The 22,853-nt window shown below is 44.7% G+C and overlaps 1 protein-coding gene across 1 annotated transcript in view; it reads left to right on the top strand.

The window, feature by feature from the left end:
• Positions 1-22,853, top strand: part of PCCB (propionyl-CoA carboxylase subunit beta) — a 548,767-nt gene that overhangs the window by 935 nt on the left and 524,979 nt on the right. The gene's annotated exons all lie outside the window — the stretch shown is intronic.

A 22,853-nucleotide genomic window follows, 5' to 3' on the forward strand; every position in this document is an offset into this window, starting at 1 on the left:
AATAATGCACTCATGCATCGAAGACCACGCCCATCATAACACTTGTTGAGTAATATTTTGACATGTCCACAGTACTACTACTTTAGCCAGTCCATTTTATGTCATCTATGTAGCTTGCTCTGTTCTGGTGGAACGTGTCAGACTCCCATGTCTCTCCGTACTCCACGCTAATTCCGATTACTAATAAGATAGCAATAAACTGCATGATAATAAGCATAAAGATAGTACGACTAAGGGATAATTAACACAGTTCATTGAATTTTAGTGCACTATACTTAGTTATCAAACTTGGTTGATCGTGGCTAGTGTCACAATCTCAATCTAACATTTCGGGAAAACGTACTAGTCCCATGAGTTGACATTCCCTCCACTTGGTTAGACTATTAGAGTTTGTTTTTACAAAAGCCTCCGAACCCGCAACTACCAACATAAATGACCATTTTTATCATTTAGTTACACCTCTCCAGGACACCAGTACTTGTGTTATGGATGTGCTCCGTAGCCCCTGGAGTTTTTGAATGGAGATCGTTTTGTAGGCTAGTGCAGGGATCCACTCACAACAGCTTAACATTCTCTATAGGTCATCAAAAAGAGCTTTGTTTTGGTCACCTATGGTAAGTTTAAAATAACCACAATGGGGTTAGTTGAGGATAATCACAGTTTTGTTGTGTATCTTCTCACAGGCACTCACTCCCATGCATTCACATTCACTCCATTTACAGTCATAGGAGGAGTCCAAGCACATAGGACTACATTTGAGATTCCTTCTTGATAAATGTGTGACTTGAGAGAGTTCCCACGGTTTCCTCTCTATATGGGGCCTTGCTAAACCCTAGTTGGGTATCTACTTGTTTAAGGTACAGAACAAAAATACGAGAATACACTATGACTGTCATTGTGTATTATATTGTCTTTTATTTGGCAGATTGTATGCATTCATCATCTTTACTTTTAAACACGGAAATACTTGGGCCCCACAACTTAAACCACACGGGTAATATTCTGTTCTGAATGAGATAATAGTTACCACCCACCATGGTGCACTTCATTTATGTATAGTGCTTTGTCGTACTGTAAGGTGAACCATGACATTTATAATTTTGTTAAACACAAAAGTCATGAACCACCATGATGACCTTCTCCCCATTTTCAGCTCTTCTGCTTATGTTTACTTTGTGAAGTTTATAGCTTCACTTGTGATTTTACTGTAAGCAGCATTATAAAGAGAGTTGCTGGACTTTGAGTTTATAACATGAAAATGTCAGCAATTATTCTTGTGTAATTGCACACGCTGAGTGGTAAATCTCGCACAAACTGGACAAATCTGAGAATTGTTTTTGCTTCTTAGTATGACATTCTTTTAGGAGCTTGTCCTTCTATGTTCTACTGAAGCTGCAGCTATCATACAACTTTTCTTTTCCTGTGTGTAACACCAAAAACTCCCAACACGCCTAGTCAGTGTAGTCCTGCTGTTCGTTAAACAGCATGCGACAAGCTCGAACTGTCTTAAAATCTGCCCATATTACTACCACTTTTACATAAATTTACAGTTTTTAAAGCCTACCTCTAACCCTGAAGGGGAAACTGAATGCCGAACGCCATGCACAACATCCTTATGTAAAAAAGGAAAGATAGTGTTTTTATAGATAATTTCAATATATAAGCGTTTGAATAAAAACAAAATTGCTCCTCTGCTTACACAACACCACTCGTATTCAACTTATGTGAAAATACTTATTTCCACCTAAGTTAAATAGAAGGCTCGACTAGGTACAGAGAAAAAAATAAAGTTAAGTGCAAGCTACACACTTTGTTTTGGATCATTTGTTGTTGGGATTCAATACCCATAGCCCCCATCCTCATCGATTTTGGCTCTTATCCAAACTCCTGACTATAACACCATTGTAATTGAGGAAAAGAGACTTGATTTTCCTATCTTTTCAGCCTTCATCAAATGAACCAGGAAATCGAGAAATACACTATGAATTTGAGCAAATAAATTAATGAGAAAAACAGAGTATCAGCAGACCCAAAGCAGAAGTAGTTATTTATGCAAGTCAACAAAACATAGAGGTGCCTAAAAATGTAGGTCCAGTACCTTGATATCTTGGTCTAGTCATTTTTCACTGACATTCAACAGTGTGTTCAGGGCCTCATAGTTTCGGTGTACTGTCTGTGCCTTGCCAACGTATTTTTTTTTTTTTTTTTTTACACCATCCTGTCTCTACCTCTCTTGATATCACCAAACCCACCAGTTGATTCACATCTGCCTAATTTGGTCTATACACTTTAAACACGCTGTGCAGTTCTTCATGGAACTGAGTCTGGTGTTTTCTGTTAGGCATCTGTTTTTAATGCTCATCAGGTCAGAAGGTCCAAGGGACATTGACAGTAATTCTACCCCCAGCCGCTGAGTAGTCTCAATGGAAGGAAGGTATCTGGAGCAGACAGGGAACAGTCCTTATCGGCTGCATTGCTAGAATGAGGGGAGGGGATTTGTCTTCATGCCAGTCAGTTTTCCAACCTTAAACTTTCTCTAGTGATTGTGGGGCTGCTTTCTCTGATATCTCAATACCTACCTGGGACAGAATGCACTTGCACTCTAAAACTATTCACAGTAGAGGAGTCTGCGTCATGCCTGTTCACTCACACACCTCTGCCAAATCCTTTACTGTCAGTAAGTCTCTTTGCAGCGCTTGCTTGCATGTTACCGCCTTGTGCTCCATCTGTCAACAGTCCCATGATGCTGCTTCATTTCCAGGTACATCAGTGGCTGCACTCTTGACCCCATAGGCTGGCATTGGAAAAAAAAGTCTAGCAAATCCTCCTCCCTTTCTTCTTCTTTCTCTTGATCTAAATCAGCAATCTTGCACGGCGAACACGCCACGGCCTGGAGATCCAAGGGGTTCTACCTAATACTGATGGATGGGGCAGCTCTTCTAAAATAAACTCCCTTACACTTGGAAGCACATTAAGATATTCGGACACAAGACTAAATAGTCTTCCTCTCCAGGCGCAGAGATTATAGGAACCCCTTCCAGGTTGGAATTATCACCGGAACTAAGAGACTACTTGAAACTGACCTCAGCCCTGAAGAAGTCATGGGTTAATCCCACACTTGTTGGCTAAGAAGGCATACGATCTTGAATTACAGACATCTGAAAATACAAAGACAAGCATCATTGTGATATTTTATGAAACTTTATGTAGTTACTTTTAAACGTGTGCAGAGGATTTGTATATCAGGGAGTGTTTTAGGACCATGGTTTACGGAGTTACAGCAGTAATCCCCCGGCATTCACATCGCTGTAGCAGATGCGACAAATCTCTGCCACACAGTGGGAGGGAATGTCGGTAGATTACTTGCTAAGTAAATATTTCTCAAGTGTGGTTCATGGAGAGGAAAGGGGAGACGAGGGGCATTTTCCACTTTACATCTAATGTGACTTGTGTTGGATGATAAGTTTTATCATTTGATTTGTTTCACCAATATACAGAAGGTCAAAAGGGCAACATAGGGCATAAATGACATTTGATGTTCGGTAGTTGCTCAATTGCTTTAGAGGTAAGGTTTGTGTTCCCACTTTAAAGTCTTTTGTGTTAAATGTTAGGGGGCATACACTGCTGTGCTGACATTTGTAAGGGCCCACCACTAATGGTAACCCCCGTGCTGTTGTAATGGATTGGGCATAGTTGGCGTTTGGTTCCAGGTTATGGCATGTACCAAATGGTCAGCCAGGTTAGTGCTTAAAATGTCCCAATTTCTCTTTATTATCTTACTGACCTTAGTAAGGTGGAGACAAAGGGTACACATTTGTTTTGGCATTTGGTTTTGTGGGTGAGAAGTGTCTCCCTGAATCAATACCAAGCATGTTTAAGGGTGCATGACACTAGTTGACATGAGTATCCCCTGGATGTCAGTTTTTCAGCCAAGATTACTGCCTCCCGGAAGTAGTCCTTCCACTTACAATTTCTCTGGATACAGATGAATTGTTCATATAGTTGTCCGTCCGTAAGCCCTGAGGGCGGTTGCTTGAGTAAAACAGGAGAGTGTTCCTTTCAGTGGGCTTTCTGTAGCGTGATGTTCCTAGATTGTCTCAGTGTGTTTGAAGGGTTAGAGCAAGAAAAGGTAGATTGTCTCTTGGCGTCTGAAGCAAATCTAAGGTGTGCTCGGTTAGTTTTGAGCCATGCTACAAATAAATGTAGGGAATCCATTTGGCCATGCCAGAGAAGATGGATATAATGTATATATCATTTCCAAAACTCAGTTTGGTTGTAATAGGTATTGTCCGTTGTGAGGATCTTAGTTCTCTCAAGTCTGTGTGCATACCAGATTGCCAAATTGCTGGCAAACATGCTTCCATAGAAATGCCATTCTTCTGTATTTAAAATGTATTTTTGTGTAAAAAAATAAATTATTATTTGTAAAGGCAATCTCCAGCAATTTAATTAAAACATCCGGAGGGATCTTAGTGGGGTTAGATCGTGTATTTAATAGATCATGGATAACCTCTAGGCCTTCCAATTGGGGGATGTTGGTGTATAAAGACTCTATATCCAGACCCACCATGAGATCAGTCAGGATTGTAGGCTCTGTCTTCAATTTGACAAATTATGTCTATACTGTCTTTTATGTATGTATCTGTGAGTGGGATAAATTCCTTTATGACGGCATCAGTGTATTTCAGCTAATGGCTCCAAAACTGTGCCACAGCCTGAGACAGTTTGGCGTCTAGGGGAATTGCTTGTGTTCTTGTGTACCTTGGCAGGGGAACAACCTTTACAACGCAACTTTTACAACGCACCACACTTACAACACAATTTTTACAACGCAACATCCACTACAACGCATTCCATTACATCGCATGACACTACAACGCATTTTTAAAAACTACCTTTACAACGCATTCCATTACATCGCATACTACCTTTACAACGCATACCATTACAACGCATACCATTACATCGCATACAAGGCCAAAGGCGGTCGTGTTGCTCCGCCCATGGCCTATTGGTATCTGTTACCCGCACGTAGACATCTGTTTTCAATTATCGTGCCCAGACACGGGCGCGATAATTGAAAACAGATCGCTCGCTGGGGCGCACGCGCGCACCACTCGCGGGCTTATGTATGTAATTAATTTAGAGCGAGTGACACTTACTCGGTTTGCTGTACCACACATGTGAAAAGCGGTGTCTGTGCTTAGTGTGTTCATACAGCATGCTCTGTATGTTTTCCGTTGTATGTTTTCCGTTCTATGTGATATTCCTCTGTTTCACTAGTGTCGCTACGGATGTTGTTCACAGAGTGCTTTTTGAAAGTCTGCCCGCTAGGCGCTTTGTGCATTCAAACGCAGTGAGTGCGGGCTCGAGGCGCATGGACGGTGCAGTGTCTCTACTCTGGGACAGACAGACAGCTTGCATTCTTTTGCAGTGATGAAGCCAGCATGTGAGTAACAGGACTCAGGTTTGCGTGTGGAGGCCCCTCTCGGAGGACACGCACAGGCCCCACGTGCCCGCACCGAGCCCCCGTCTGGTGCACGTTTCCTGCTGGGTCTGGGAGAGCGGCCACTTACTCACTCACAGCGGGTGCGTGTGCAGCCTCCAAGCCCAGTCTCGGTGCTGTCAGCCAAGTGATGGAGCAGGACGAGGTCCCGCCGGGTCCCGAGCACTGCACAACGCTCAGTCGCGAGAGAAGTTTCAGCGAGACGTGCCACGACTCTGATTCACGAGATGTTGCTCCATCCACACTCTGCACCGCATTCAGCAGCACATCCACAAAGGATGTTACAGAAACGCTAAGCTCCTCACTACAGGTATGAATGAGACCGGCTGCATTGTCTGATTGAAGGAGTTTCAGAATTGGTTGTCCAACCCGGGAGCCAGGCACCTTCTCTGCAGCACGCAGCCGCCCGTCATTTTCTCCTAGTACCGCTGCTGAAGCGCACAGTTTATAGCTGTTGCAAATGCTAGAGCTGCCCCCTCGTCCTTCACACTAAGCCCTTGACCGTGTTGGAGCTATTGCCGGTGCGGGATTCTGCCGGTTGAGGATAGAACAGCAGAGACAGACAGACAGATCTGCCACCTCGCCACCCTGACTTGCAGCAGATGACTGCAAAGGCTCCTGGTGTACTGCCACCACATCAGAAAGGAAAGACCTTTTATTGAAGATGCTCGTTTTCTCCTTTAAAAGAAAGGTATGCAAGGCACAGTGTTATCTCCTGTAGCAGACTACAAAGGGGGGGTGGAACTGTGCCGAATCAGACCATGTCAGACGGGAGGCATGGCGATGCAGGAGCAGTCTCCCCACGGCAGACTCAATCTGCCATCTTCGCTTCTTCTCCATAAACGCTGCTTGTAAATACATTTTCCAGATTCCTGGCAATGAGCCATTCTAGTCCCAATCTTTAACGAGCATTTGCAATGCAATAGGTCTCACATTTACAGGAGTTTAAGCTATTGGCATTGTAAATGACCATGCCTTTTATTTCTGTTTTAAAACTGAAACAAAAATAAAAGCCATTGTCATTTGCAATGTCAATAGCTCAATCTCGCGTAAATGCGAGACCTATTGCATTGCAAATGCTTGTTTTGGCTATTTGGGGTAGTTTGGGCTTAGGCCCCTGTAACCTTTTGACCACATAAGGTATCCACGCCAAATTTGCATGCTTTTCTTGCAACACCACAGGGATTCTAAAGGCACACAGGGTGTTTGGATTCCCCTGGAGGGGACCCAGAAATTAGCCAAAATACAGCTAACATTTGTATTTTTTTGTGTGGAAAAAATGGGGAAAAAAGTGCTGCAAATGAAAGCGTCTGTTTTTTTAACCTGCAAATGGCATCAACAAAGGGTTTGTGGGGGCTGAAATCACAATTTTCGCAGCTTTCAGGGACTGACAGACTTTTGTCAGAAAACCAACATTTTCTACACAGTTTTGGCATTTTACTGGGACATAGCCTATTTTTGCTATTTTTGTGCTTTTAACCTTCTTCCAGTTAATGGTAGAAATGGGTATGAAAGCAATAATGGATCCTGGACAGCAATACATTTTAGAAAAGTAGACACCATTCTGAATTCAGCAAGGGGTCATTTGTGTAGATCCTTCAAGGCTTCTTTATAGAAACTAACAGTTGAAAATAGGGAAAATTGCAAATGAGTTGGAAAAAAAAAACGCTATTAGTGCCGACATTTTCACCTGTAACTTCTTCTAATTATGACAGATGTTTGTAAGCAATATATCGGTACATCCGCTGGACATTTCAGTTTGTGGGGATATATAGGACTTGTAGGTTCACCAAGAACCAGACGAACCCAGAGACAATAACTGAGCAGCGTCTTGCAATGATTTTTTTAATTATGTACCGGGTATATAGCAATTCATTTGGAAAATATGTACATTGAATAATCGGGATGAAAGATGTATTTCTGAAATTGGAACAAAATATAGAGTTAAACAGTAGCTATTTGCACATTTCCGAAACTGAGTACCCATTCTAGCATGAGAATTATTGGACATTTTTCAAAGTGACTTCTTTTTTACACATTGTCTTTCATTTGGAAGGCAAAAATGCATTGAAAGTCAATAGGTAATAACAATTGCTCTACAATTCTGTGTTACCCTAAGTCTCCCGATAAAAATGGTACCTCACTTGTGTGGGTAGGCCTAATGCCCGCGACAGGAAACGGCTCAAAATGCAATGTGAACCCACTTCATTTTACAGTGAAAACTGACCCTTTTTTTGAAAAGTGCCTAGCTGTAGATTTTGAACCCTAGCTCTGCCGGCACCTAGGGAAACCTAGCAAACCTATACATCTTTGAAAACTAGACACTCGGATGAATCCAGGATGGGATGACTCGTCTGGCTGTCACCAGGTTCTGTCACCCAGAATTCCTTGCAAACGTCAAACTTTGTCAAAAACAACACATTTTGCTCACATTTCTGTGGTGGAATGTGCTAAAATCTTCATGGATCCACAAAATTCAACCCACCCCGCATTCCTCAAAGTCTTCCGAGAAAAATGGTACCTCACATGTGTGGGTAAGCCTAGTACCTGCGACAGGCAAGGACCCAAAACTAGTTGAAGAGACATCGAAATTACCGATCACAAAACAACTTGGTTCTGCAAGAGGGGTCACCTGGGATTTTGGCCCCGGGCTCGGTGGCCATCTTGAGAAACCCACTAAACCCACACATTTCAGAAAACTAGACACCTGGGGGAGTCCAGTGAGGTATGGCTTGCGTGGACCCCTCCAACATTTTCCTACCCAGAATCCCCTGCAAACCTCAAATTTAGCTGAAAAAAATAAAGATTTTCTCAAATGTCTGTGTGGTAAAGTTCTGGAATCTCCATGGATCCACAGATTTCCTACCATCCAGAGTTCCCTCAGGTCTCCCGATTAAAAAAAAAAAAAAAAAGAAAAAAAAAAAAAAAAAAAAAAGAAATGGTACCTCGCTCACGTGGGTGGGTCAAGTACCCGCGACAGGCAAGGGCTCAAAACGTATTGAGGCGACATCAAAATTACCTATCACAAAACAACCTGGTTTTGCAAGGGTGGTTCACCTGGGTTATTGGCCCCGGGCTCGGTGGCCACCATGGGACACTACCAAACCCATGTAGTGAAAGGTGGGCCTGCACACCCAGATAATCAAAACGCTTAGACAGTGATAAATGCTGTAAATGTCAATTATGTGTCAATTGTTTTGTGTGCTATCATGCTAAAGGAGTATGAGCCCTGACCCCTTGACTGTGATGCAAATAAACTCGAGGTTTGGAAAAATCCAAGCCTGCGTGATGCACAACTAAAGACCCAAAGGTTTCAAACAAAAGTTTACTTAAAGTTAATAAAATATGTCAACCACAATATTGTTGTAAAAAAGAAAACTTATTGTAATTAACTTGAAAGCCAATGATGTAGTACAAGCTTTGTTCAATCCACAGTAGTATTCATATTTGTCATGAGGTACAAAGTAGAAAAAACGATCAAAATCCCATCTTGAAATGTAAATACAATATAAACAAAGTCGCAATCATAAACAAAATCCCAATGCATTTCGGGTTAAACAAAACCCTTCTTCAGGGGCTCTTAACATCAAGGAGAGTTGACTTTGTCGAAATCCACCAAAAGGAACTACAAAAAAAGGTCAGAAATCCATGTCAGTTATTAAATGGTACATTTATGATGTTAGGATTTGCACTCTCAGCATAATGTGAAACTGAATGTGTTCCAGCGGTGCTCGGGGCCTTACGGCGTGCAAAATAAATGTGGGCAACCTCAAAACGTAAAAGTGCTGTCGTGAATCGTGAATTCCTTGTGTATGTGCAATACCAGCAAACAAAAGGTGTTAGTGTTCGAACCCTGAGGAGGAAGACACGAAGAGAAACGGCGTTAATGAGTGCTCAATGGGTGCGTATACCTAATGGAATCAAAATTTATGGTGAAGAAACAAACGTGAAAAATGAGCTCCACAACTTGGTAGTAATGCGTTTCAGCAAGTCAGAGAAGCTTATTGCTTACCCGATTGCAACTGCAAAACTAACGAGCAGCAATATTCATCTGAAAAAGTATAGTGCAAAAATACGATAAGGGGACTCGATACTGGAAGTGTCCCGAAACCGATAGTGAACCCGAGTAACCCATGTATTCAAAATGGAGCTTACCCGAACTCAGACATGTAAAGTAATCATTCTAATGAGGGAAAAAGCTGAAAGTAACAACCATAGTCAACGATCCATTATTTGCATATAGCGACATATACAACAGATGTGAAAATTCAATAGCCTACTCACCTCTGTAGTATGAGTATAACGTCCTTAGTGTTACCGCCGGCTATATTCGCAATAGCGTGTACATGCGTATCGCGTATTTAAACAAGTGTAAGGCTCTATCTAACAAGCGGCTCCGTCAACGTCAGCGTATGCGTGCGTCTGACGTATGTTAAAAAGAAATGGGCGTGACTAAAAAACGGAAAGTGAATTCAACGTGCAAGAAAAAGTTGCGTGATTGAAAAAACTTTCTTGGGTGAATGCTGGTTTACTACCAGCAATCGTAATACGATCCTTAGCCAAGTCAATATGGAACACTAAGTGGGATGACGAACAAAAAAATGTGTGAAGTGAAATCACGAGTGCGACAATAATGTATGCTGGGAGAATGAATGTGTGCCAGACGAAAAAGGAGTCCCACTGTTTGCCAAACGGAGAAGAATCCCACTGTTTAAAAATGTGCTGAAATCGTGGGGAAAGCTGCTATTTGACAGTGTTAGGAAGCATGAGGAGTGCAAATCCTGTACAAATGAAAGAATGGAATAACATTATGCTGCAACCTGAAAAATTGAAGAACATACATGTAGTATTATTAAAAGCATACTAATTCATAATGATAATTGAGGCCCCCTGGAATTACTGTACCTAAATATTTTAGCCAAAAAGTCTCTTTGCGAGCTAGGGCTGTATGTAAATCTACACCTGATGTTGTATCTACTTTTTCCAAAATAGTGAACCTTAATTGAGGTATCGTGTGTGCGAAGTGAACCCAATGTGCTGCTAAACATGACTTCAAATTTTTATTGCGAATTGTGCTTTTGTGTTCAACTATGCGCGTTTTGATTTTTCTAGACGTCCTGCCTACATAGACTAGCCCGCAAGGGCATTTTATGGCGTAAATTGCGCACTCAGTATTGCAATCAGCAGTATGTCTCAGTACAATCTTTCTGCCAGTTTGTGGATGTGTGAAGGTGTTACCAAGAATAACATTACCACATTGTCCGCAGTTGTGACATTTTCTCATTCCCTTATAACTTGGTTTAATAGGACCTGGTTTGGTTCTCTTAGGTTCTTTGATCCGTTGTATGCGAACAACGGAGGGTCCTGGAACAGATCTCTAAAGTCTACTTCTTGTGCAATGATCTCCCAACGTTTTTTATAATAGTTTTGATTCGTGATGATTGCGTTGAATGTTTAAGTACAAATACTTCACGTTTGTCAGATGCTTTCTTGGATTGAAGCAAGAGTTCCTCACACTTTTTTTTAGCAACTGTGGTTGAGGCTTGTGCCAACACTTCTTCAGGATAACCTCGTTCCTTGTATCTATGTTTTTGTTCTTCAATAAGAGTTGTGCTCAGAAGGGGGATCAGAAGTGATGCGTTTTATCCGGATGAATTGAGATACTGGGAGATGTTTCTTAAGGGAATAAGGATGTGCACTGGTGTAATGTAACACATTATTTACGTCTGTAGGCTTCCTATACACGCCTGTGTGAAGGCCAGTATTACTTTTTTGAATTTCGATATCTAAAAAATGTATAGTTTCAGATTGGATGTCATGTGTGAATTGTATCCTAGGGTTGCACGAGTTCAATTCTTGGATGCATGTTTCCAATGTTGTTCTAGATCCTCTCCAAATCACTAATATGTCATCGATATAGCGTAGAAAAACAATATATTTTTCTCGCCTTCTCATTATATCACAGTTATTTTCTTTGGAAGGATTGTTATTATTTGCAGAAGACAGGCACATCCATGGGCTTTCCGGGAGCACCGCGTATGCCAACACGTTCATGGCTCACTTCGAACATGAACACATTTTAAAACATCCTACGTGGCGAGAAAATGCTATTGTTTTTCTACGCTATATTGACGCTATATAGATGGAGCCTTACACTTGTTTAAATACGCGATACGTATGTACACACTATTGCGCATTTAGCCGGCGGCAACACTAAGGACGTTATACTCATACTACAGAGGTGAGCAGGCTATTGAATTTTCACATCTGTTGTATATGTCGCTTTATGCGAGAAATTACTTTACATGTTTGAGTTCGGGTAAGCTCCATTTTGAATACATGGGTTACTCGGGTTCACTATCGGTTTCGGGACACTTCCAGTATCGAGTCCCCTTATAGTATTTTTGCACTTTACTTTTTCAGATGAATATTGCTGCTCGTTAGTTTTGCAGTTGCAATCGGGTAAGCAATAAGCTTCTCTGACTTGCTGAAATGCATGCCTACCAAGTTGTGGAGCTCATTTTTCACGTTTGTTTATTCACCATAAATTTTGATTCCATTAGGTATACGCACCCATTGAGCACTCATTAACGCCGTTTCTCTTCGTGTCTTCCTCCTCAGGGTTCGAACACTAACACCTTTTGTTTGCTGGTATTGCACATACACAAGGAATTCACGATTCTCGACAGCACTTTTACGTTTTGAGGTTGCCCACATTTATTTTGCACGCCGTAAGGCCCTGAGCACCGCTGGGACACATTCAGTTTCACATTATGCTGAGAGTGCAAATCCTAACATCATAAATGTACCATTTAATAACTGACATGGATTTCTGACTCTTTTTTGTAGTTCCTTTTGGTGTATTTCGACAAAGTCAACTCTCCTTGATGTTAAGAGCCCCTGAAGAAGGGTTTTGTTTAACCCGAAATGCATTGGGATTTTGTTTAAGATTGCGACTTTGTTTATATTGTATTTACATTTCAAGATGGGATTTTGATCGTTTTTTCTACTTTGTACCTCATGACAACTATGAATACTACTGTGGATTGAACAAAGCTTGTACTATATCATTGGCTTTCAAGTTAAATACAAGCCGTTTTCTTTTTTACGACAATATTGTGGTTGTCATATTTTTATTAACTTTTAGTAAACTTTTGTTTGAAACCTTTGGGTCTTTAGTTGTGCATCACGCAGGCTTGGATTTTTCCAAACCTCGAGTATATTCAAACTACCAAACCCACACATTTCTGAAAACTAGACACCCGGGGGAGTCCGGCGAGGTATGGCTTGCGTGGATTCCCCAACGGTTTCCTACCCAGAATCCCCTGCAAACCTCAAATTTTCCACATATATTTTAGTGGAATCACTGTGTCGGCACAAATGTCCTACCCCACAGCGTTCCCCTCAGTCTCCCGAGTAAAATGATACCTCAAGTGTGTGGGTGTGATAAGGGCCTGTGACTGTGAAGAGCCAAATACATAGGGATTAAGGGAATAGCACCCAGAATTCTAAGCGCTACATTGGGAATAGCACCCAGAATTCTAAGCGCTAATTTTTTTTAAAAAAAACATGTTTTTAGCCAATTCTGCATTGGACACCCACACAAGTGAGGTATCATTTTACTCAGGAGACTGAGAGGAACGCTGTGGTGTAGGACATTTGTGCCGGCACGGTGATTCCACACACAAATATGTGGAAAATGTTGTCTTTTCAGTTAAATTTACGGTGTGCGGGGGGTTATGGGATGAAAAATGTTGGGGGATCCATGCAAGTCATATCTTGCTGGACTCCCCCGGGTGTCTAGTTTTCAAAAATGTGTTGGTTTGGTAGTTTCCCAAGATGGCCACCGAGCCCGGAGCCAAAACGCCCAGGTGACCCCCTTGCAAAACAACGTTGTTTTGTGAGAGGTAATTTTGATGTCTCCTCAATGCGTTTTGGACCCTTGCCTGTCGCGGGTACTTGACCCACCCACGCGAGTGAGGTACCATTTTTATCAGGAGACCTGGGGGAACGCTGGGTGGTAGGAAATTTGTGGATCCAATCAGATTCCAGAACTGTCCCACACAGAAATTTCAGAAAAATGTTTTTTTTTTTCCCCCCCCCCCCCCCGGCTAAATTTGAGGTTTGCAGGGGATTCTGGGTAGGCTAACCTTTGGGGGGGGGCATGCAAGCCACACCTTGCTGGACTCCCCTGGGTGTCTAGTTTTCAGAAATGTGTGGGTCTGGTAGGTGTAGGAGAGTAGGGTCTGCTTTCTATGTTCACCCCCACTTTTTGCTTTTGCTTCAATGGTTTTCGACTTAGATGTGGCTGTGGGCTTGCTAATCAGACCCACAGCCCAGCTGTTCTCTCTCTAAATTCATACTATGTACTTTAGGTACATAACCCAATTGGTAAGGATCACCTTATAGGTCCCTGTACAGTGTACCTTAGGTACCCAGGGCCTAGGTGTACCCTTGGCCTACCAGGGGCTGCAGCATGTATTATGCCACCCCTGGCTGGCCTCCCATCATGACACAACTGGCTGATCAATCAGCTGGGGCAAGGTCATGTAATCACCCCTTGCTTAGGCATAGTATCCCTATGCCTACCTTATATATAGACACATGGGTAACCTATCAGTCACTCCTATGGCAGGCCTTAACAATCCTGGAGGCAGAGTGCTTGGTAACATGTGAGATGGTGCTCTAGCATGAGCTGAGCCTGTCTGCAGCTTTCAGAACCATGTCCTTATAGCTGTTCTATGATATTGCCTACCATATACTCTTAAAGTCCCTTATAATCCTCGCGGTTATGGTAACCATGGTTTGGCTTTATCGAAACATGTTGTGTAAGGTGTCTAACACTGTGGAATACTACCCCCACACCGTTCCTGGTGGTGAGGGTTGTATTCCCCCCTTCTAGAGGGAGAAGACATGTTAAAATCATACTACCCGGTTAAAGTTAACCAGAGCCCCAGCATCACAAAATTGATGCTGCTGCCACAGACACAAGTCTGACTTCCTGCTGTTGGGAGTCCTTCCAGCGAGGGAGGCTTGGACAATAGGTTTCCTGCCGTGGGAGGTGCTTAGCACCACCCTAGACAGGACTTAGTGTATTGGGGCAGGGAGGGATGAATGAAATGAGACACTGCCTGGGGCGCACAAGGTTTTCCATGCATAGTCCAGTTCAAACCGGTCACTCCAGCCCCAGTCCTGGCGCGAATCTGGACAAAGGGAAAGTGGTGTAACCACCCCACTCCCTGGTCCCACCCATAGGAGGTACCTAGCAGGTAAACCAGCCCCCCAGATTAGTATAAGAGTGGGAGCTGGGTCCTTAGGACTTAAGATTTATCCTGAACCTACATCTTGAACAGAAACTCTGGACCTTCGACATTCGACTATGGAAGAAGACTGAAGAATCTCCCTTGTGGCCAAGGAGTGACCACCCTGGGCAACCAGGCACCATCCAGCGACCGCTGCTTGCTTTGCGACTGATCCTACGAGGGACGACTGCAGAGACTGACCAGCGCCGTGACTTCCAGACACCTCTGAACCAGATCCACATCTACAGCAAAGCTGAGACCCGTGGAGGCGACGAGGGACGTGGGACCGGCGACTTGGGAAAAGGGGCTAGTAACTGACTAGCGCGACTTCTGAGGCTTCCTCGAGGCTGTGCTTGGGGAATTGAGAAGCCCCAATCCCGAGCACCATCTGCAAAGAAGATCAGCTCCCCACACTTCACGTGTTCTGCGTGGGGCCCTTCTGAGTTGCTCGACATGTTAACCGGTTGCTGGCCCGTTGGCTAGTGACCTCTGTGACGACGAACCTTCAACTTTGCCCTGCTGGTCCGGCTCCTCCAGACTGGCACCCGCTCCCCTGTGAAAGGGAAGCACCCCAGACCTTCCTGGTCTGCGACAGAAGCAAGTCCTCCATCCTGCGTGGGTTACGCTTGCCAAGGCTTGTTGGGTCCTAACTCGACATCGACGCCGCCGACAGCAAGAGCCTTCGTGGGACAGCTCGCCTCCTGGTTCTGGTCGTCCTCGACGCCTCCTGGTACCCGTGGCTGCTGTGACAAGCTTCACCTCTTCACCTGCATCTTCACGACATCGCTTGTTCCTTCCCGGCTCCCGGCTGGTGACCTACACTCTGTCCCCTCTGCTTGCAGGTATCCTTCTTCTTGATTCCATCCTTGGAATCCACCGGACACTCTTCACTGACTGCCTGTCAGCATCTTTCTTCAGGCATCCATAGGAGTCGAAGACGAAACCCGACGCAAGTTCACACCTATGCACCCGCAGCCCGTGGGCTAGGTAACTTGAGTACTCCGGTGCTCACAAGGGTATTGACTATCCTAGTGTCTAGTTTTCAAGTCTCTAACTCCTAGCTACTTCCGAAGTGTCCTAAAACTCTTAATTTCTAATTACTACTATTTCTATCGACTTTAACGCATTACGCGTGAGTGTTTCCACTCTGCACCTGAATCCCGTGGGCCTCCCACTTCCTAGCAGTTGGTAGTATAGTGTAGCCCCAGCGATGGCCTAGGCCTAACCTGTGTTCGTGACAGTGGTTCTTATACCACTTACTTAGTATATGGTTTGCGTGGCCCCTAGGGCCTAACTGTATTACTTACCTGTGTGACTTATGTATGCTTAAATAAGACTGTGTTGTACTTACCTCGAATCTCATAAAGAGTGCTGAGGGTATTTTGACTAGAATAAATACATTCTATTTTTATAATATATCTGTTGTGGTGTCCTTTTCATTTGGTATTCAAGGGATTGTAATGGTATAACAGCTGGCTTCACATGCCATACAGAGTTTAGCCTAAGACTGCTCTTGTCCATGCTACCACTAGGATAGCTGGTCTATAAGGTTGACTTTACAACCAATCACAATAAGGGTTGTTTGGACTGATACAAGGTGTACACTAGAACTAGTGACATCATATATCAGGCCAACTTCTCACAGTAGGTTTCCCGGAATGCCGCCGAGCTCGGGGCCAAAAACCCAGGTCACCCTCCTTGCAAACCCAGGTTGTTTTGTGATAGGTCATTTTGATGTCGCCTCAATACATTTTGGGCCCTTGCCTGTCGAGGGTACTTGACCCACCCACGCGAGTGAGGTACAATTTTTATCGGGAGACCTGGGGGAATGCTGGGTGGTAGGAAATTTACCCACGCAGATTCCATAAGTTTCTATCACAGAAATGTGAGGAAAGTGTGTGTTTTTTTTTTTAATTATTATTTTTTTTTTTTACAAAGTTTGAGGTTTGCAAGGGATTCTGGGTAAGGTAACATAACCTGATGAGAGCCAGACAAGTCACCCCATCCTGGATTCCCCTGGCTGTCTAGTTTTTAAAAAAATTCTATAGGTTTCCTAGGTTTCGCTTGGTGCTGGTAGAGATAGGGTTCCAAATCTACAGCTAGGCACTTTGCAAAAAAATGGGTCTATTTTCACTGTGAAAATGTGGTGTCCATGTTGCATTTTGGGCCGTTTCCTGTCACAGGCACTAGGCCTACCCACACAAGTGAGGTACCATATTTCTCGGAAGACTTTGTTGAATGCGGGGTGGGTGGAATTTTGTGGGTCCACTCAGATCCCAGAACTTTCCATCACAGAAATGTTAGGAAAATGTGTTTTTTTTTTTAAAACTAAGTTTGAGGTTTGCAGGGGATTCTGGGTAATGGAACCTAGTTAGAGCCATCCTGGATTCCCCTTAGTGTCTAGTTTTCCAAAATATACAGGTTTGCTATGTTTCCTTAGGTGCCTGCAGAGCTAGGACCCAAAATCCACAGGTAGGCACATTCCGAAAAAAGTCAGTGCCTAGTGGGCTTCTCGGGGCCCTGGGGAGGGGGGAAATCGGGGGGCTATTGCCCCGATATGCCCCCGAGGGGGGGGGGGCAGAAAGACTGTGGCTATTAGTTTGGGGGGGGGGGATAAGGGCATTGGGATGCCCATTATGGTCAGCCCCCACCCCTGCGTATAAAAAACCAGCATAATCGCTGGTGCATAGTGGCCTCTCTGCCCCGCCCCCGGGGGGCAGATCATGGGCTACTGTCGCCATATGCCTCCTGGGAGGGGCAGAAAGACTGTGGCATCTTTTTTGGGGGTGGGTGGGGGCATTGACATATATCCTGACCCGGAAGACGTGTGTTGGAGCAGGGAGGCCGCAGAATTTTTAACGGATTCTACCCTCACGGTCTGTTTATCGCCAAGCAACCTAATCAGTATCGTCAGTCATTGAAAACGGCGATCCTTAACAAACATAGCCAAGTCACGGCGCACCGGTTATGCTAAGTACAGACCAGTTTTAAATGGTCCCGACTTTTAATACTATTTACGTCACTCATCAGTGGCTCCAACGAACGCAAAATTTAAGGATTATGTACCATATACAAAGGATTGGATTTTAACGGATGAGAGCCCTCCTTCCGTCTCTATCGAGTGACATAAAAACCTCGATATAATGAAAATTTTATTTGGTTTGTTTTTAGAAAAAACTGTCCTGAAGAAGGTGAAGGAGTTACATCTCACTGAAACGCTGCGTCAACCTCTGTGTAGTTTTCTTGTGATGTAGAAACTGTATCCACAATCAATAACATTGTATTTCCTGTATGAGATTTTTTTTTTGTAAATCTTTTTATATAAAACTGATTCGACAACATGGCATAGTATCACAGAATCATAGCAAAATTGGCAGCAAAACCAAGGTTTGTCAGAATACATTGGTTTCATGCAGTAGGAATTATATGGCGAGGGAGACATCTGCTTCAAACAATTGGGGGGGAACAGATATTACCACGGTATGTGTTCCAGGGGGCCCATATTTTGGACCACTTACGAGGGCAGCCACGAGCAATGTATACAGACTTCTCTCGCTGCATACACCAATCTAGGTCTTTTCCCCAGTCCGCAATTGTGGGTGCATGTGAGGCCCCCCAGAGCTGCACAATATTTCTTTTGGCTACCATGCATCCGAGTGTGACCCATTGCATGGCATAATTGTTAAGGTCGATTGGTTCCCAAATATTAAGGAGGCATCTGGGGGCTTCCGGCTGGATCTCAATTTCTAGAGTGTCACTCATTATTTCGTGTATCTTACGCCAGTAGTCCTGGATCAGCCTGCAGTGCCATAAAATGTGCATAAAAATGCCCGGTTGTGTGCACCCCCTCCTGCAATTCCCAACCGTCTGGCCCCCCCCTATGTACCAGCTGTGGCCCCGTTATGTATACTCTGTGTAGAATTTTCAATTGGACCAGTCGGAGCCTCGCTGATATTGCGACCGTTTTAGGGGACGAGACCGCCTCCTGCCATCCCTCATCATCCAGCTCAATACCATCTTCCGTCCATTTCTCTCGCAACAAGGCCAGGGGGTCGTTCATGTTATTTATAAGCTTTCTGTAAGTCAGGGAGATAGCCCGTTCAGGCATGTGCCCGTCCAAAAGTCTGTCCTCTAATGGGGAACTGTCCGGTAAGGGGGCGTCACTAGTGATTGCAGACTGCAGTGCGTGCCGAAATTGAAAGATACCTAAACAACTCAAACTCCGCTAATGAATATTGGCTCTTAAGGTCACTGAACGACTTCATTCCCTCCACACCCCACAGATCTCCAATCTTGGAAATGCTGATCAAGTCCCATTTGTGAAAACCTTTGGTGTTTCCCAGGTAACCCAATGCTTGTGAGTCCCAAAGCGGGGTGGCGAGCGTTAGTTTATTGCACCAGCCTAGTGACTGCGTCGCAGCTTGCCAGATTTTTACTGTGTGTTTGGTGGGCCCTGTGAGCGTGTATTTTGCAGGCTTGGAGTACAGAGCTCGGGCATAGGCCCCATTAGGGAGGATCCAACGGTCCATCCGGAACCCCGGAGCGTCAGGGGGGCCATAGATGCCGTGGTTTATGGCTGTGAGGTGAGCAGCCCAGTAATATTTTCTGATATCAGGTAGCCCAATTCCACCGTCATACCAACTGAGCGTAAGTTTTGGCAAGGCAATGCGGGGTTTTCCACACCATAGGAGATCTCTCTGAAGTCCTTCTATGTCTTTAAAATACGAGTTGGGGACTAGGTCCGCGGCATTTTGTAATGCATACAGGCAACTGGGCAAGGACATCATTTTAAACAGGGCAGCCTTGCCTAATAGTGAGATAGGCAGCGACTTCCAATGTATGATGTCCCTTTTAAGCCGTTGCATGGGCGGGCCCAGGTTACGGTTGTGCCTAAGTGCGGGGGCAAGAGAGACAAATATACCGAGGTATTTAAATCCCTCAGTAGCAACTGAGATCGGGCAATTTCGAGGCAGCCGCTGAGGTTTCCCACACAAGACGTAGATAAGTGATTTCTGCCAGTTTACCCGAAACCCAGAATACCTTCCGAACACTTCTAGGATGTCGAACACCACAATCAGCGACCGATTGGGAGAGGCAAGGTAGAGAAGTATGTCGTCGGCATATAAGGAGATGCGATCCTCCCAACCTGCCGACCACCGCAACCCTCGAATGCTAACGTCTTTACGGATCCAAGCTGCCAGGGGCTCAAGGGCCAGAGCGAACAGTGGAGAGAGGGGGCAACCCTGTCGGGTGCCACGACCAAGTGTAAGGGCGTTGGATTTTTTGTTGTTCACTACCACCTGTGCCAGTGGTGTGGTGTAAAGGAGTTTTATCCAGCTAACCGGGCCCAATCCCATTTTTGTTAGTACAGCAAAAAGATAGTGCCACTCAATGGTGTCGAACGCCATTGTGGCATCTAATGACACTATGATCGCGTCCTCTTGTATGGTAGAGGCCCTACCCAACACCCCATGGACTCTACGGAGGTTCATTGCAGTGTTGCGCCTAGGCATGAATCCTGATTGGTCCGGGTGTACAAGGTCCCCTATAACCGTCACAAGCCTGTTGGCTAGAACTTTAGCTAGGATTTTAGGCTCAGCATTGAGTAAGGAGATGGGTCGATATGAGGAGCAATCAGTCTTGGGTTTACCTTCTTTATGGATGGTAACTATGGTCGCTAGACGCTGATCGAAGGGCAACACCCCCTCCATTAGACCAGCGGAGTACATGGATTTCAAGTAGTGGCTCAATTTATCTGGGCGAAGCTTGTACAGCTCGATGGGGATACCATTCGGGCCGAGAGCCTTGCCCGGGCGGAGTGCCCGTATTGCCAGTGCAATTTCTTCCGTGGAGAGAGGGCTATCTAGGAATTGGCGATCTGCCTCCGGAAGGGTAGGAAGGGAGATATCCTCCAATAGGTTGAGGGATTCTGTAGTTGTATGCGGGCCGACAGAGTTATATAGCGCGTGGTAGTGGGCTGCAAATTGGTTAGCTGTCTCTTGAGGATCCCTTATAGAGTCACCCCCCGCCCCTCTGAGTTCAGGGACCAGTCGGCTAGCGTGCTCCCTCCGATCCAGCCAGGCAATCAATTTCCCTGTCTTATCTCCTAAATCGCAGATGCGGCCTAGCCTTTCCTGAGCCATTAGTTTGGCGTGGTCGGTAACCAGTGCCCTATACTCGTCCTGGCGGATTCGGAGTGCATGTAGTGCTTCGGGTGCAGGGTTCGAGCTAGCGTCCTGCTCAAGTTGGTAGATATCCTGTTCAGCGTCAGATATGTCCTTCAGTCTTTCCTTTTTGGCTCCCGCTATGAGGGACAGAGCCTGGCCCCTTACCACCGTTTTGAAGGCTTCCCAGAGTGTCAGAGGGGAGTCAACTGTGTGGTCATTGTCTGTAAAGTAGTTATCGATAGATTTTATGAGGTCTGTGCGTATTTTGGGGTTTTTGAGATGCCAGGGATTTATGGGGGCGATGCGCCCTACTTGTTTGTAGTCTAGGACAACGTGAGCCCACAGAGGGGAATGGTCCGATATACCCCCAGCGAGATGTCTGATCTCATGAAAGCTAGTGACCTGGGAGGCGGGGGCAAGTATGTAATCCAGGCGAGAAAGGCTATGGTGCGCATTAGAGCAGAACGTGTGTTGTTTTTTGTCTAAGTTGTACGTTCTCCATATGTCCACTAAGCCCATTGCATCTAGAAAGCTAGGAAATGACTGCGCCGCTGGGGGCAGCACTCTGGGCGGGTGTCTATCCAGCTCCCCCGATATAACGGAATTGAAGTCCCCACCGATTATGAAGAGTCCCTCCGGCAGTGTAAATAATAAAGCACAAAGATCATTAAAGGTAGTAGACTGTAATCCCGGGGGCGCATACACCGAGAGTAGGGTTATGGTATGACCCTCCCATGTGCCCGTGATAGCTACATATCGTCCCCGGTCGTCTGTATACGTGGACTCCTGATGAAATATGAATTTTGTGATCAGTTATGTCCCCTATCGTAGACCCCAACGGCTCCATGTGCATGTTACAAGTACATGTATGTTCCCTCCAGTTCCAGTTATGAAGACGCAAATACATGTGCGTCCACCGTCAACATGTCCTCTTTCAGATCCGCCATGAATGGGTCAGATATTCCATTCCTAAGTATGAAAGGCCACCGACTTTATGTGGTTCACTTTCCACATTTTACAGATTCAGGTGAGTAGGCCCTGAATTCTGCCATCAAGCCTTTTCCTGCCTTCTGCCTCTGAAAGCTCCAGTCCGAACCTGCATCTGTATCCATGAACTTTGTCCTACTCCCTGCGCGGCTAACGGTGCCTGATCCAGCCTGTTGCCTGCCAAAAACTGTATTTCACCTTCAAGATTATCTGCTCCGCTCCTCATCCGATGCATTCCTGTCTAGTAGTTTAGGTAAACATTCTTCCAGCTACCGTGCAAAGGGCCAGGCCTCACTGTCCTCATGCAAGTAATTCATAGCCCCTGTTACCATGGAAGATTCCTGCCCCCTCGCATCTCATGTAGACATTTAGACGCTTGTACACACACTAACAGTCAGTATAGAATAGATTCCGTCCGAGAGACCTTTCCTTTTGGATAATACAGTTCTTTAAACATAAGATATTAGATATGATTTGGGATTAGGTTGACATGACCCCTCAGACTTCTGTCTCCACATGTAGAGCTAAATGTCAAGTCTCCTTCACCCTCTAGTTGCACGTCAATCACACGTCCTGCGGCTGCGCGTGCATCTCTGCCAAGTATTTCTGTTGACATTGCAGGATTCTCTTATGGATCCACCCACTTGTGACATCATGTTTAATGACGTATTTAGTTACGCCTATGTTTACGCCTTTTTTCATTACGTATGTGTATCATTATCTGTATTATCAGCTGTTACGCCTCTTGCATCTGTCTTAATGTAATACTTTTCATATAAATATCATTACTTGTCAATAATGTATTGCCTTCCCTTCCTGAACCTTCGTGGTGATGGAATTTGAAGCCTACAGTTCGAACTGTAATTCCTTTATAGAGGAATAAAGCCTTTT

This window comes from Triturus cristatus, chromosome 11, assembly GCF_964204655.1.
Source record: "Triturus cristatus chromosome 11, aTriCri1.1, whole genome shotgun sequence".
Classification (NCBI taxonomy): Eukaryota; Metazoa; Chordata; class Amphibia; order Caudata; family Salamandridae; genus Triturus; species Triturus cristatus.